Source organism: Triticum aestivum, chromosome 4A (genome assembly GCF_018294505.1).
Source record: "Triticum aestivum cultivar Chinese Spring chromosome 4A, IWGSC CS RefSeq v2.1, whole genome shotgun sequence".
Classification (NCBI taxonomy): Eukaryota; Viridiplantae; Streptophyta; class Magnoliopsida; order Poales; family Poaceae; genus Triticum; species Triticum aestivum.
Genome location: NC_057803.1, coordinates 263,010,809 through 263,027,597, shown reverse-complemented (window position 1 = coordinate 263,027,597; position 16,789 = coordinate 263,010,809). Strand labels below are relative to the sequence as shown.

Sequence of the window (16,789 nt, the reverse complement as noted above, 5' to 3'; positions counted from 1 at the left end):
CCCGAACACCGTCCGGCGGTAGAGCTATGTCATGCTCGTCGTGACTGTGCGGCGCACCTGACATGGGCTCGCATCCGTCAAAGATCAAGTCTCCGCAGATGTTGGCAGTATAGTTCAAGCTTCCAAACCTGACCTGATGGCCAGAGGCATAGCTCTCGATCTGCTCCAGATGGCCAAGCGAGTTGGCCCGCAGTATGAAGCCGCCAAATACGAAGATTTGTCCGGGGAGAAAAACCTCACCCTGGATCGTGTCGTTTCCGATGATCGAAGGATCCATCAAGCCTTTATCGTGATGGCACAGTGGAACTCTCAATCAAAGCACCAATGTCGGTGTCAAAACCGGCGGATCTCGGGTAGGGGGTCCCGAACTGTGTGTCTAAGGCTGATGGTAACAGGAGGCGGGGGACACAATGTTTACCCTGGTTCGGGCCCTCTCGATGGAGGTAATACCCTACTTCCTGCTTGATTGATCTTGTTGATATGAGTATTACAAGAGTTGATCTACCACGAGATCATAGAGGCTAAACCCTAGAAGCTAGCCTATGATTATGATTGTTCTGGTCCTATGGACTAAATCCTCCGGTTTATATAGACACCGGAGGGGGCTAGGGTTACACAGAGTCGGTTACAGAGAAGGAGATCTACATATCCGAATCGCCAAGCTTGCCTTCCACGCAAAAGAGAGTCCCACCCAGACACGGGACAAAGCCTTCAATCTTCTATCGTCATAGTCCAACAGTCCGGCCAAAGTACATAGTCCGGCTGTCCGAGGACCCCCTAATCCAGGACTCCCTCACCCTCCTTAGAGGGGGTACCTTAGAGCAAAAATACATATTACTTAGAGGATGGATGATGGTACATAGGAAAATCCTCAATCTATAGATGCTTTAGTGACAGGCAGGCAGAGCCAGAGCCGCGTCGGGCAACGAACAACTCGTTTGTCGGAAGATAGTTGCCTTGCAGGTAAAGCTAGTAGTAGTGGAGCTAAGGCAAGCTAGCTATAGGTGTTCAGATAGTTGTGTTGATAGAGGGTTTTCTCCCGGGAGACATATCGATTACACACAAGAACCTAACTCTACTTCTTTTATCCTCCTTACTGCTCCTTGTCTCTTTTCTCCTTTTATTAGCACATCACCTTGTACTCCTTTACAGAAGCTGTATCGCTTAGAGCACAAATAGTTGTGCTCATCACTGTTCAAGAGAGTTCTTTCCCTTCTCTGATAGGGGGAGGTCATTTAAAAACACTAGATCAGCCCATTTCAGTTGAAGAAAAAAAGTGATCCACCTATAATATGTGATCGATACCAAAAGATTGGATATCATTTCTCAACACTAGCTTCTCACATGGAGGAGGGAAGGGAGATATGAGCATAGCAGTAGCGGTATCTTTTCCTCTTTTGATAGAATCCCACATGCCCACTCTTCTACCCCCATACCACAGGGTATCAGGGGCCTCGTGATCTCCACGAACAGAGATCACTACACAGGAAACAGCTATATGAAAAACTTGCTTGCTTCTTCGAATCTAGAAATAATAGAACCTATAGCAAGTGTTTATGTGATTTTTCCATTCTCTTCGGTGAACCTATAGAAAGATTATCAGACGGATTTCATGATATTATGCTTCCTTGCCCATGTGGAACATGTGTGAGCAATATGTTTTCCCAACAAGTGATCCGACTGGAAGAAGTTTTATATGAGAACTTCGAGATCAAATAGAGAATTTGTCTCTCCATTCCTCGTGAGCCACTTATTTCTCCGAAATTAGAGATCAGAGTGATTTTCCTCCTTTTTCCCAAATAGTCGATGATCTTACACCATTGGGAAGAACTCAAATAGAAAGGCATGCGAAGTTGGCGGCCAACCTAATTGCCCTCCCAATTGTACCCTTGTGCATCCCCCTCGTAAACGATTTCCATAGGATCTGGAGATTCCCCTGCCCCCCCCCCCCGAATCATCATCTTTGGACCCCGTATCATCATCCCACCTTTTGCGCTTCCACGAAGAAGACGGGCCTGCCTCGTTCGCCCATCATTTGCTTTTGTGTTTTCAGGGGATCCCATGGAATGAGCCTCCTGCTCTTCCACAGGCGCATCAGGGTCGGGAGAATCCGGTTCACCGAGCTTAGTGTGGTGAAACCGCCTCGCCAGATTGGTGGCTATTGCGATGAATTTTCTTTTGTCTCCGTCTTTCGTATAATCCGAGAAGATTTGTTGAAGAGTATCTCCTCCCTTACTATTCCACAATACATGATTTCCAGTGAACGATCGCGCAGATTCACCCTCTTATAAAGGAAGAGGAGTGCCTACTTCGTGAAATATTCTTTCAACCTTGGAAGTCAACTCAGCAATAATGTCTGAGGGATGGGCGGCGTGCGTAATTTCCAGCAAGAGGTCTGTTAGTCCGCCAATGGGAGGTTGGTCAATGGGAAAGTCACCTTCGTTAGGAGCATTGGTCATGACGAGAACATTGAGATCTGAGACATTCTCATTTCCAAGACGAAAGACTATTCCTTGAACTCCGAATAAGACAACAAATGCCATTATTAGTACTGTCAACGCAAGACCAAATGATGATATAGCAATGAACAAAATAATAACACTTGGAAATATGGTCCGAATAATTTTGGTAGTAGTTCCATGAACAATCCTTTGTGGGATTGGATTAGTTTGCTCGTTGAAATGCCATAAAGCGCGAACCAACATCAATGATACGAAAACCAAAATAAGAATGAGGAAGAAAAAGATATCGTGATGTAAGTCAATGATTCCTTGCATCATAGGTGTTGCTACGTCTTGAGATCCTAATTGCCATGGTTCCGTAGTGTCACAAAGAGCGATTGTGAGGAATCGACATGATAATGAACGAAGAATCATTGGAATTTCCCATATTTTTTAGCTCTGCTCCTGAAAAGAGAAAGGAAAGGAGACTAATCTTGACGTCTGCATTGGTTTTTCCAATGAAACGAATATTTTTAGAACAGAAATTCACACTCACCAATTAGAAACCTAAGTAGATCAACAACGCCGTTTTTGAATGTTTGACATATCTTCCAAACCAATCTTAAGGATAGGATCATTTAAATGATCGAGATCACGAATCACACCTTTCTTCTAAGCTCCGGCTAAAGCGATTGTAGGAGCACCGACACATATTGATTTAGCTCCTTCTAACATGTCGAGTCACGACATGACATTGTTTCACGAACTTCCATGACAAAATGCTAGCTGCCTTGTAACACAAACACTGGAGCGTTTGTCCCATCGACGAAGGCCGCTATACGCATTTTCTGAAGAGCAACATTCTCTTATAACCAAACATTGCAAAGACAAAAAGGAGTATCCTGAACGTAAGGACAATGGCTAGAATACTTCGCTGAACACTCACGATATTCAGCTAAATCTGGATGCATATTAGATTAGATTATATCTTGCCTTGGTAGAGCGAAACTTTGAACCCAACACAAGCAACTCTCCCAGTTTGGCGATATTGATGGGTTCCAGCCTCATTCCACTAGCCCAAAAAGCATTCTAAATATATAAAAGAGGGGGAATGGATTCTACAAGAAAAGGTGGGCAAAGGTAGTTCATGGGTCAATTCTTGGAGCATAGCTCATTTCTAAGTCCCCAACCCATCTCGTGCTCGTGCTGTACGTGATCGAATCTTGCAGACGGATAGAGCAATGGAATCACCAAGTCGTATGAAAAGAGGGCTCTTCTTTTTAATCTTAACACAAAGGCCAGCTCCCCTAGGGGTTGTCATATTACAATAATTTGTATTACTTCCCTACCAATCCTGAACTAGCTATGACCCTTATAGCGAGCCTTGTTTTACCGTTTCAGATAGAAACATATGGCGCTCCTAAAGTCGATTGTATACTTTCTTTTTTATTGAATTAAGATAAGCCGTGGACTTTCTCATGTGAAGAACTCCTTATTATGAGCTCATGGACTTGATCCATGCTAGTTCAAGTTCACGTCATATTAGGAAATTAGTTCATTAATTCATTTATTTTCCAACGAAGAAGCCTTGCGCTACTCGGAAAGTACTAACTAGAGGGGGCGTGTGGATCCACGGTCTTAGCCATTCTCACAACGAGATAATAAAGCGAACAAAGACCATGATAAGAGATTACAACATCCAAAACTAAGCCTTTCAAGCCAACCTTCCTTCATTGCGAAAATGCAAAATCCGGCGTACTCATTGGCTTTCACCTCAGAATCATTACTTGCTAGAGAAGTAGTTTAAATAACTGTCACAGCTCCAATGCGATAATCTTGTTAATCAGCAAAGTAGCTGGACTAAATAAGGAGCGACTAATGGGAGATTGCTTGAGTAGGCTTAGTAAGGGATTACCCGTGGGCAGGGTTAAAGAGGTTTCATTAATAGTATGAACTGGTGGACCAGCAAGAGAGCTAGAGCTCCTTGAAGGAAAGCAAAATCCAATTCTATATTATATCAAACTATAAAGAAAAGATGAGGAAGTTGCGCCTTTACTCGCTTGAATTAGAGCAAAAAGGTAATATGCAGCAGTAACAACTTTTCTTTCAATAGTAAGCAGGAAATGCGAATAAGAGAAGGGTAGAAGAAGCGGTCCGCGCATTTGCTTATTTCACAACAGATTTGACTCGTTAGAGAAATCATTTATTAGGTATGCTACATTCTTTGAAGAAAGAGTAGGTTCTGCTATTTAAGACATACAAGAAGCGATTTCCGGGAACTAGCAGACCAAGCCAATCAACAAGAAAGCTTGTCAAGCAAGGAAGCCACCAAGCAAACCTTTAATAAGCATGTCTAGTGCAGTCACCTTCTCTATAGAAAGAAAAAACCTACAGTCAAGACTAGTCACATTAGTGAAACAAGTGATTTGCTGACATTCAATTCAAATAGAAAGAGTAGTCACAGCTGCTACAAGTTGCTCTAAGAGGAAGGAGTTGACTTACTTTCAATTCATAATACAACAAGAGCAGATTTTTTTCATGTAGCATTTCTACCCCTATAGGATTTCCCATCTTAACCAAGAATGGGTGCCAACCTTGTACGTACCGAGAATGGGTGCAGCCCACCCCATCTAAAGTAGCCTGAAATTCGTTGCTCTCACAATTTCAATCTTGCTACTACCACTATAGCCCTGAGTGACTATGGCTACCTGAACTGAAGGAGTTCCCACAAGACCTGTGAATGTCAACTTCACTCTAAGCTTAAAGCATGCTCGCTCCTTCGCTCATACAAACAATTAGTCATTGCTGGGAGCTCTGTCCTCCTCGCACTACTAAAAACAGGGTGAAAGAATCTACCGCATTCAGTCTGTGGAGGCCGACCATCATAGTCGTCTCTACACCAAGTTCATCTTAAAGTCTACCCGGGCTAGCTTCTTCATTCTTCGATTAGGGGCGGGCTTCTCCCTTACATACGATGACTTAGCTAGATAAACTTCTTTGATCCATTCATTGATAAAGTCTTCGGGGGTTGTTTACCTTTTGAATCGAATGTAGAGTAGGTTTGATCTTTCTTTCTCAATCTTTCTCTTATCCTAGCCATGTAGTAGATCCGGCTTTATTCGGCTAAAAAGAAGTGTGTGTGTGTGTGTGTGTGTGTGTGTGGCCGTCATATCTGCTCGCCCCCTTCTTCATTCATCCATTTAGGTAAGAATGGATCCAGGAAACCTAGCTCGGGAACAACCTTGAAAAATCACAGTAAGAGAGTCCAATCTCTGAAATATATCATTTGATCTCCTAAGTAGTAGTAGTAGAAGGCTTAGTATCTGACTTGATCCAATAGAGTCAGAACACAGTAGATCTAGATTCCACACCTTGATGTGGACTGGGAAGAGAGCAGCTCTTCGAAGCTAGGCGTTCTGTGTGATTATGGAACTGTAGTACTCGCCCCAAAATGCAACCGGGATAGATACTTAAAGAAAGGGGGAGCGGTGGGCCTTCAAAAAGGAGGGAGGGAGTGATTGGCAACCTTTTTCTATATGTTGCTCGTGAGCCGCAAAGTACCAATCTTGCAACAGTACTGGTGTTAAAGGATCGGTCCTTCACTTGCGGATCGTTCGCGAGTCAAACTCACTCTCTCGCCACGCCTTTGACTCACGAACTTGAGTCGGACTCATTCACTATTGACTTTTTTGAGGATCGTCCGTTCTTCACTCTCTTGCTATTACCCGCAGGGAGCGCAGCAACTGACGGTGCATATTATCATATAGAATGAAGCGAAGTGTAGTGATTCATACTACCAGAAAAGTGACGCTAACCGCTAGGCAATAGAGTCAGCATACGGGGTGGGGTGCAAGCAAGCATAGCGAATCACATAGAGTTGCCCCTACCTGCCAGCGCGCAGATAGATAGGGCGGGCGAGCATAGGGATGGATGTCTGAGCGGTTGAAAGAGTCGGTCTGGAAAACCGAAGTATTGATAGGAATACCGAGGGATCGAATCCCTCTCCATCCGCGAGGTCATACGTTCTCTCTTGCCTTATCTATAGATAAGAACGAATCTCCTCGACTCAACTGATATGATGGATGGAATGGGTAGAAGGTTGAGGTTATTGTGTGTTGATTTAGTTAGGACTTTGTCTCCCTTTTGTTATCTTCACTACTAGGAAAAGGCCTACTAATGGCGCACCTAATTTGGCCATTAATGGCGCATTAGAGGTGCGCCATTAGTGCCACGCCATTAGTATATTTTACTAATGGCGCACCACTGGTGCGCCATTAGTATCTGGTATACTAATGGCGCACCTCAGATGCGCCATTAGTATATACAACAGTGCGCCATTAGTATGCCTCCCAGGGGGCCATGTATACCCAGGTGCTTTGGCATACTAATGGCGCACAACAACAAGATGTGCCATTAGTAACTTCGGCATACTAATGGCGCACTGTTTAATGATGTGCCATTAGTATCCTTTGGCATACTAATGGCGCACTGTGATGTGATGCGCCATTAGTATGAATATTAGGTTTTTTTATTTTTTTTATTTTCTGTTTTTTGCACAGGTTACAAAATGTATAATTGGACAAAATATAGACAGCACACATCAACAACAGATTCATCGAATACAATAGAAGATTAGTCTCTGAATACAATTCATCATATTAGTCTTCGAATACAATTCATCATATTAGTCTCCGAATTGAAAAGACCGAACAAAGATAGAACATTATATTACAAGTCTCGAGACCGCGAGTAGCGAGTTTGTCTTCACATTACAAGTCGATATCGATCATCTAAACTACCATCACATAGAAGAGAGCTGCGGTCATCACGATGAGCATCATCACGATGAAACTCGTCTTCATCCGGTTCCTCCAGCGCTCCCTCCCCTCTTCCACTAGATAGCGGGCGTATCTAGATTCGGCCTCGGCCCTAGTGGTGTACCCTTTGTAACTGTTACCGCTAAATCGGTGAACCTGTCTCCGACACTCCTCCCAGTCGTCGTAGACTCCGGGAACCTTACCCTTGTACACGACATACGACGGCATCGCTATGCAGTAGCCAAACGAAACGTTAGTACCAATTCACAGACAATACATAAGCAATATATAAGTATGCAACAGAACAATCGGAAGAGAAAAGCAAGACATTAATAGCATCGATTACATCTAAGTTGAACGACTCTCGAAACCAAAGAGACATACTACAAGTTCATTAAAGTGTAATTACAACATGAGCCAATCGATGTTTCAGAACTAGACACAGCATCACTGCTTTCGACTCGACTCAAGGGACCGGAGCGTGGATGAAGCCGCCGTCTATCGTGGGAGTCATGAAATAACGGTCGTTGTCAGCCTGCATTTGTAGCATTGTGTCGATGTCACTGTTGGACGGTTGATTTCTGAGGTAGAACTGCCCCGAGGAACGAAGGACATCTTGATGGATGATTTCCGCAAACTCCGACTGGATGCGAAAGAATTCTTGTCTGATGTCTGCGTCCTGGATGGCCGACACGCTCGCGGCCCAATCTTTGAGTTTACTCGGTAGCAGAAGTTGATGCTGGTCCCGTACGATCGCCCGCATGTGATGGATGGCGTAGTAGGCACCCTTCTGACCGCCAGGCGGCTGCTTGACACAGCAGAACGTCGTATTGTGGGAGAACACGTGCTTGCCGTACTTACGAATAGGCCTGGTGAAGGTGCCTCCAGATTTGGCGTAGCCGGGGAGAACATCATCAAGAACCTTCTTGACATTTGTGTAGTCTACGTTCGAATGACGGCCCGGGTCGAAATATGTGGCCATGGAATATTTGGGGCTTAGGAGGATGAGCGTGCAATGTGTGTCACTGCAGAAAACACGGAATGTTAAAAGAAAAACGATCGAAATCTAAGAATTCATATGTTACGGGGCGGTTGAGGGGAGGACTTACTCGGGAAAGTAAGGCACGAGGAAGTTATCCTTATCTTGGTTTGCCAGAATGATGCCTTCGAGGTAAGAACTCGCGACTTGCCGGTCCCCAGTGCTGCCCAAGATCTTGGCACGCATGTAGAAGGGGTCGACTATCACGATGTCCGGGGTCTTGTCGCGAATGATCCGCATCTCCATACTTAGCAAAAATAGCCGAACGAAGGTGTAGTGCAGCGGATGAAGGTTCAACATAGCATGGATGTCATCAAACTGCAGGACGATCGTACCCCCGATGGAGTTATCCACAAAGCCCTTGCCCTCTGGCACCTTGCCCGCGAAAACCGGGTATGCCACATCCTTCTCTCTGAGACGCCGCTTCTCCAAAGAAAGAACACTGTCATGCAGACTCCGCATAGCACCGGTTGCAGCATCGAGCATATTTCTCGGTAGCATCGGCCTACCCACCACATGCAGCCTCCTCATTAAATCCTCAGGTGAAGGTGGCCCGTCCTGAGCACGGATCGTACTCGGTGCCGGCTGGCCCGCACCCTTGTTAGTCTTTCTTTTGCGTGCCTTCTTCTTCCCTATAATGGGACCGAGTTCTGCTCACAGACCGCCTTCTTGAGTGTGTTGGGGCTGATAGTATTTCGCACCTCGCCTATCTGAGGCTCGGTGAAGTCGGCAGCTAGAGCCGTCTCCTGAGAGCTGAACTGCAGACGACGCCTGTTGCAACTTGGCTTCTCCGCGGTACCAGCTAGATTGCGCACGTCTTTTGTTGGGTTGGGTTCTTGAGAAGGAGGCCCCATGAAGTCGCCACCGTACCCATGATCGGCAAAGTACTGATCGACGTTGGCAAATGTATCGTCGTCGTCGTTCTGATCCCGTGCCATATGCATGTTTGGATCCAGTGGCATAGGGATGTCCGGCACCATTGCGGTGGTCTTGCCATGGGGCCGACTTGGCGCCGGCACGACTGGCGGTGTTGTCTTTGGGGTGGTGTCCCCCGCCCCCAATCGAATCTGGCTCTTCGGCCAAAGCAGGGGCCAGCTCAGGCAGGCGCTGAGGGTCATCACGTCATCATCGTCGGCCCCGACGGGTCGAATCGGAGGTAACAACTCGTCGCAGCCTGGCAGCACCCGAACCAGTTGAACCCTAAACAAGTTGGGTGGCATCTGGGTACCGTGGAACAAGGGGTTGCCCATTTGAACGATTTTGCCCTTGGCGACATCGACCAACTCGTTGTTCACGAAGTGTAGGAGAGTGCACGGAACGTCGGCGGCGCCCTGCGAAAACATGTAGGGCATCAGGGATGCCCAGTCAAAGGCAAGGAGATGAAGTCCTCGGCCGAGAGAGGCTTAATTAGTTACCGTGATGATGGCGTCGAGCTCGGCTAATGTCGAGGCACCGCCAACGGCGGGCGTGCAGTTGATGGAGGGGCCACTTGCTGCAGAGGTGCCGGCCGGCGTACACCCGGGTGCATTAAGCTCCCGTGCCGGCGTCGGAGACACCAATGCCGCCTCCGCCGGAGACACCAATGGCCCCGCCATCGTGTTCTGCGAGTTGCTGGCCGTGAAGCTAGGAATCGGGGGCGGCCCCTGTTGGCCGCCCGCAATCCATGCACTAATCCCCTGGATCAAGGTAGGCACAATGGCGGTGATCGTCGCTCCGAGTTGTTGTTGCACTTGCTCTTGGACAATCTCTGGAATCCGGGCCACCTGTGCCCTGAGTTCTTGAACCTCGCGCGCCTGGCTTTCCGAGCTGGTCTTTTTCTCCTTTCGCCCACCAGTGTTATAGTATGACGACCATTTTGTCGACAAGCCTTTGCCGGCCACACGACCAGCTGACGTCGGCTTACTGAGCTTATCCTTGTTCTTCATTACATTCAACGCCCTATTTAGAGTGGTGTCCCAAGGGTTGCTCTTAGTCGTCCCCGCGCTACTGCTTTCAGTCGCCTGCGGAAGGAATGTGAACCATTTAGAAATTTGGCTTCATTAATTAGAATGCAACCATATGGAGATAATTACACGGGGGTGCATTCCTTACTAGAACAAGCTCAAGCGCCCTGGTCTTCAGATCCGTGGTAAGATCCTTTGTTTTCGGGTCCTTCTTGTACCGGGCCCTGACAAAGTTCCTGGTCTGCTTGTCACCATATTTATCGAAGAGGGGCGGTAGGCCTTGCTCGGCACAGTCCGCCTCCTCCTTGTCCCATATAGGCTCCGCCACTCTGTAACCGCCAGGACCGAGTGTTTGTTCCCCTAAGTTCAGCTCCCGCATTTCTTTCCCCCACTTACTTGATTCGGAGTTTGTGGTGCTCGAGCAATTGATCTTGAAGTCGTTCTAGTCATCTTCGGTGATCGAAGGATTTTTCTCCTTGATCTTCTCATAACTCTCACCTTTCTCGATCATTCTCTTCACATTGCTTTTCCATGTAGACAGGGCCTTGCTCATCTTTGTGAGGGCAGCATTGTTCACTTTATTCCCTTTGAGGCTTGTGTTTTCAAATTCAGCGGGGAACTTGTATCGTTCGTGCAGCTTCGTGAAGAGGAGGTTGCGCAAATTCCCTCGGTCAGGATGCCTCAGGTTCTCGGTGTTGATCGAGACAGTGCTCCGGAGAATGCACCCGAGCTGAAGCGAGTACCCCTTGACTATTCGTTCGGGCGCCGTTGGATTCCCGTCGGAGTCCACTTCAGTAACTTCCTCCTTGAGGGTGCGGAGCACGGTCGGGCGCCGGTCCTTCCGTTGCCTCTTCGGTTGGCTGCCATCTGTGCGTGCACCGCCATCATCAGTGGTGGCATCCTCGGCGGCACCATCAGTGGTGGCATCAGTGGGGTCATCCTCGACGGTACCATCAGTGCTCTCAGGATCGGTGGGGAAGGCGGCGTCCTCGTACAAGTGAGGTTGTTCCGCCATCTCCTGGGACAGCTCCCAGAATGCCTTGCCGCCCGAACCCCCGGCCTCATCGTTGTTGGCCATGTTTCTCTCTAAATAGGAACAAAGTTTGGTCAAAAAGTTGGTTATTGTCAAGGAACAAGATCATGGTCTCATCATTTAGGGTTTGTCGACACCGAGGCATCCTAAAAGCTAAGCTTTTATCATTGAGGGTTTTTCGACGCCGAGGCACCCTAAAAGCCTAAGCTTTCATCATTTCGGTTTTTATCGACACCGAGGCACCCTAAAAGCCATGCATTAGTCACAAGTACGCCGGGGCACTTGATCCTGCTTAATTAACTACTAAGATACCCCGGGCCATGCATTAGTCACAAGTACCTCATATGTCCTATTTTTAGCAAAGTCATGCTAAAATTCACGGAAAATTTCAGCATGACCTTTGCTGAAAATAGGACATATGGAGTACCTGAATTTGTCGGAACGGAAGTTAATCGACATTCCAGCAAACTCAAGGGCCTCTCGGGTGGACAAGGCAAAAAAGGCCTCCATCACAACATGGAAAATACATTGGCATGTGAAGAGGTGAAACAATATATGCATCTCCAAGCAGTATCATTCAACATTTTGGACAAACCACTACAAGCAATACTGGATCAGATACAAGAAGAATGTGAGAAAATGCAGACAAATACTAATAGATTCAAGTCAAAACCTTTTCTGGTTAGTAAGTGTTTCTTGAGCATATGTATGTAGTAAGTGTTTCTGCTCTCAGTGTTTCAGAACACATATTTTAGCTACCTAGTACCAGTGCTATTACCCAGCAGTTAATTAGCTTTTGCTTTTGCTTTTCAGTGCCAAATTCTAGCTAGTACCAGCAAATTAACATCTAGCAGCAATCATTTTCAAATATATATACACTGGACATTTTAATATTAACATAAGGAAAAAAGAATAGTTAGGTTAATATTAACCCAAGATACATCAACTATTGCACTGTCCTGCCTAATAAAAACAGTCATGCCAGCATATAGTATATAAATCTGAATTTGTGTTTACAAGAAGAGTGCCCATTGCAATGTAAACCTGAGAACACAACTCACCTCAAGTGCAGGATATAGCAGACACCTACTTCTTCAGTCAAGTGCAGTAAAAGACCGTTTGCAGAACCTATTTAGTCAGAGTTGAACATTACATAAGATGAGAACTCTACATAACTAATATTGGTATGAAAGATAGAAAACTGAGAATGGATAAAAAAACTAAGCATGGCAGCAAGACGTTGATGCATCTTCTGTATCGCCAACTGGACTAAAAGATGAGTGTTTTTTTATGGTTCTTAGTTAGGCATGAAAACTAAAGCAGCAGCATCCTGCAGAAAAGCAAGCACCAGCAGGGAATAATGGCCAACCAAAAAAAGGAAGAACTTAATTGCATTCATCACCGGCGGCTTAAATATTGATAAGATGACAGTGAAGCAGTTTCAGTTTCCGTGTAAAGGTGCTGGATCAGAAAATACTGAAAACGGAGCAATGACTTTCCCTATATATATAGCAAGCAAATAACTCCCCCCTAAATAACTGCACCGAGAATCTAAAAATACTTTGCGCGTAGATCGTGGAGCAAACACTCATAAGATTTTACAATTAACCAAACCGATAAAAGCCTTACAAAAAATATGAATGGACCAGGAGAGGTCCATGTGAGTTATCACAAAAAAAGAAGAAGAGATAAGACCATGTGTTGGGTATTTTGTATGAAACACCCTGAAATCAGTATGAACCAACTCAGAGAACATGGTAATAAATTCCCAACAAGTACCATCTCAGCAGCACAAATTGGACAAAAAATGAATGCTTTCTCTCCGTAAGATCGTCGCGTACACCCTACCCATGAGAACAATAGTGCTATCTGAACTCTGAAGTCCTTCCTTCCTTCTCTATAGAAGCAAGAGAACATGCTAGTGCTAATACTAACTGTACCACTCTACCAAGTGGAGTCCATTGCTTAGGATGCACTGCCACTGAAGCATTGGGTACAAGACTGTTACCTGAAAGTAAATGCAGTAGTTGAAGCAGAGATTGGTGTACAAGCAAGAACAGAGCAAGTTCTTCTTATCCTCTGCAATTATAATAGGAGCCAATCAAATGGATAAAAGGAGAATTAGTTGATTGGGCATGAAAACTAAAGCAGCAGCAGCAGCAGCCCTGCAGAAAAGTGAGCACTAGCTAGGGAATAATGGGCAGCCAAAAAAGGAAGAAGTTAATTGCATTCATCACCAGCGGCTTAAAGAGTGTATCATCATCGCTTTGATGCGCCTGCCTTTTGACACGGCGGTTAAAGGAGGGAGGAATGAGGATGAAGCCCATGCGCAATGACACAAAGGAGGCTACAAAGGTGGCGCTGCTGGCTATCTTTTTCTCACGCAAGCACACAAAGGCTTGACTTGCTTTGCAGCAGCAGCCGCCAAATCTTCTCTAATTTTAGAAAAAGAAGAATTAGAAGAAGAGAACATATGCTCGTTTTCAAAGTCTGCCATTCTAATAATGGAGCTAAACTACACAGCACATGGCAAGTCTCTAGCAATTAACTTCAGTTTCCATCCTATCTCAGGCATCACTCAAAAACACATTTTTCAATGAACATGGTTATTTTAAATACCTTGTACAATATAGATACTAAAAACCTGCATCCGTATTATTCGATCACAGAAGTGGCTACACTTGACAAAATAGAAAATTTAACAAGCAGGACACATATACATATGTAATCTCACACATCAGAATCATCGATCCTAAGCTACGGCGGGGGAGGATCCGCACGAGGACGGATCCGGGGCCGCGCGGCGGCGGGGGAGGATGGGAGGGGAGGGGAAGTGAAGGGCGGCGGTTGCTCACCTGCGCTTGGCGGTGGGAGGGGAGCGACGATGAGGAGGACGACGAGACGGAGCGGGAGCGCGAGCGCGAGTGGGAGGAGCCCGAGGACGCGGAGCGGGAGGAGGAGCCCGACGAGGTGGACGGGGCAGTGTGGACGGGGCGACGTCCGGGCTGCCAGTGACGAGGGCGGCGGGGCAATGGCGTCCAACGAGGTGGGGCGACGGGGAGAGCGGCGCCGACGTCGGGGCGTCGAGGCGGCGGGGCAGCGGCGTCGGGAGAGGAGAGGGGAAGGGGATCGAGGGCGAGGGCGAGGGAGAGAGAGGGGATAGGTTTGGGCCGGGGAGGAAATATGGATGGGGGCGGCACAATACTAATGGCGCACCACCCCTCGGTGCGCCATAAGTACATCCATACTAATGGCGCACCTCACCCTGGTGCGCCATTAGTATTTTTTTTTATTTCTGCTCAAGCCAACAGGTTATCTTCCACCTGACTTGATCCACACCAAGTTCCCTCTACTAGCTCGACTGGTCAACAGCCAGTTCTCACACCAGGAGGTCCTGGGTTCGATTCCCAGGCTCCACAATTTTTTTATGCATTTAAAATGTTGTTTGATACTTATTTGTGTTTAAATATGTTCAAACTTGTTTAAGTCATAACAGTAATATTTTTTTATAAGACAGTAATAATTTTTTTTAAAATATCATCAAACAGTAATGCCGGTGGAGCGGGGGAGGGTGCGGGGGGTGCGGGGGGTCGGCGGCGGCGGTTGAGTAGGGGAGGGGTGCGGGGGGTCGGCGGCGACGGTTGAGTAGGGGAATCGAGGGTGCGGGGGGTCGGCGGCGGAGACCGGTGGACCGGGGGGTGCTCGGCGGCGAGGGGGACCGGATCTAGCGAGGTGGGATAGCGATCGAGATGGAGGGGGATCGAGATCGAGTGTCCATGAAATTTAAAAATATTCATGATAGTTCAAAAAGTGCCCATGAAATACAATCGAGAAATGAAGGCTACGATTTAAATACAATCGATCTTAGCTAGCTATCTGTTCACAATCTTCTTGCCCTTCTTTTTCGCAAATGGAGTTCTTCTGTGGAACGGACATCCTTTAGGTAGGGTGGTCCTGCTTCTTCTTGTGGTGTATGCTGCTACTTCATCATCGTCGTCATGTTCGATCCTCGGGTCGCCATACTTGTCGAAGTATTCCTCATTGGCTACTCCATCCATTCCGATGATCTTCCTTTTGCATCTCCTCACGACAACTTGACTGGGCTTTGACAGGCCGGTAATGAAGAAGCATTGGTCCACTTGGGAAGCCAGTATCCATGGCTCATTTTTTGCGGTGACGTTTGTGCCCGCGGTCTTGGATTTGGCTTCGGGTATAACCATGGTGGTGAAATACCGGTCTTCTTTTAGGACGCTCTTCGCCCATCTGACACGGAACATCGGGACCTTCTCTCCAGCGTAGCTCAGCTCCCAGATCTCCTCGATCCTTCCGTAGTATCTGTCCTTGTCGTTACCGGTGTAGGATTCCATCGTTACCCTGGAGTTCTGATAACCATCGCTCTTCATGTCCTTGGCCTCGGTGTAGAATGTGTAGCTGTTGATATCGTACGCCTCACAGGTCATCAGGTTGTGCTCGGCACCCTGTGACAAGGCGAATATGAGTTGTTCTTCCGCGGAAGAATCCTCATGTAAAGGGTACGACAGAAGCTTCTGCTTGAACCAACGCGTGAAACATGAGTTGTGATCTTTGATTATATCTCCGTCCATCCTCTGTTGTCCTTGGTCATTGTACGTGTTCTCAATAAAGGTTTTGTGCTCTACCACCCAAGGATCGACCACGTCTATGTGTTGTAGCGCGACTAGGTTTGCTCTTTCAAAGTCGGCGAGTCGACCCTCGAAGTCGACATGCATTTCGCGGCGACCCTCACGGTGACCCCATCCAGCGAGCCTGCCGAGGTGCCTGTTGACGGGCAGACCAACGGGGTTCTCGATGCCTAGATAATTCGTGTAGTAGGAGATGCACTCTTCGGTCAGAAAGCCCCTGGCTATGCTTCCCTCTGGACGTGACATGTTGTGAATGTATCCTTTGATGACACCATTCATCCTTTCGAACGGCATCATGCTGTGCAGGAACGTCGGCCCGAGTTGGATGATATCGTCCACAATATGGACCAGCAGATGCACCATAACGTCGAAGAATGCGGGCGGGAAGTACATCTCAAGATCGCATAGTATCACCACGATCTGTTCATGTAGCCTTCTGAGTTGCCTCACGCCAACAGACTTCCGAGAGATGACGTCGAAAAAGTTGCATAGGCCAAATAGCGTTTCACGGATGTGCACGTCCATGATCCCATGGATTGCAACTGGAAGTATCCGCGTCATCAGCACGTGACAGTCGTGAGACTTCATCCCGCTGAACTTCTGCTTCGCTGGGTCTAGGTATCTGCTTATCTTCCCCGCGTAACCGTAAGGAAGTTTTACTCCTAGGAGGCAGGTGAAAAACTGCTCGATCTCCTCCTGACTTAGAGTGAAGCACGCGGGAGGGTAGTCATTTCCGGTCTTCTTGGCCTTTTTGCCTTTGCGAGGACTTTTCGTGTCCTGCTTCGCCTCATCATCATCATCATCATCATCATATATAGCGTGAAGCTCCTGCCTGATGCCCATTGATTTCAAGTC

General features: G+C 47.0%; 1 long non-coding RNA gene and 1 other non-coding gene across 2 annotated transcripts; one reads left to right on the top strand and one right to left on the bottom strand.

Moving 5' to 3' along the window:
* Window positions 1-6,365: 6,365 nt before the first annotated feature.
* Window positions 6,366-6,452, top strand: TRNAS-GGA (transfer RNA serine (anticodon GGA)). The gene has a single exon. It is a non-coding gene; the product is annotated as a tRNA-Ser (tRNA).
* Window positions 6,453-7,399: 947 nt separating this feature from the next.
* Window positions 7,400-14,425, bottom strand: LOC123081962 (uncharacterized). Its single transcript, XR_006438871.1, has 4 exons — window positions 14,129-14,425; window positions 13,282-13,352; window positions 12,335-12,401; window positions 7,400-7,488 (listed from the first exon to the last, which is right to left on the bottom strand). It is a non-coding gene; the product is annotated as an uncharacterized lncRNA (long non-coding RNA).
* Between the last annotated feature and the right edge of the window lie 2,364 nt (window positions 14,426-16,789).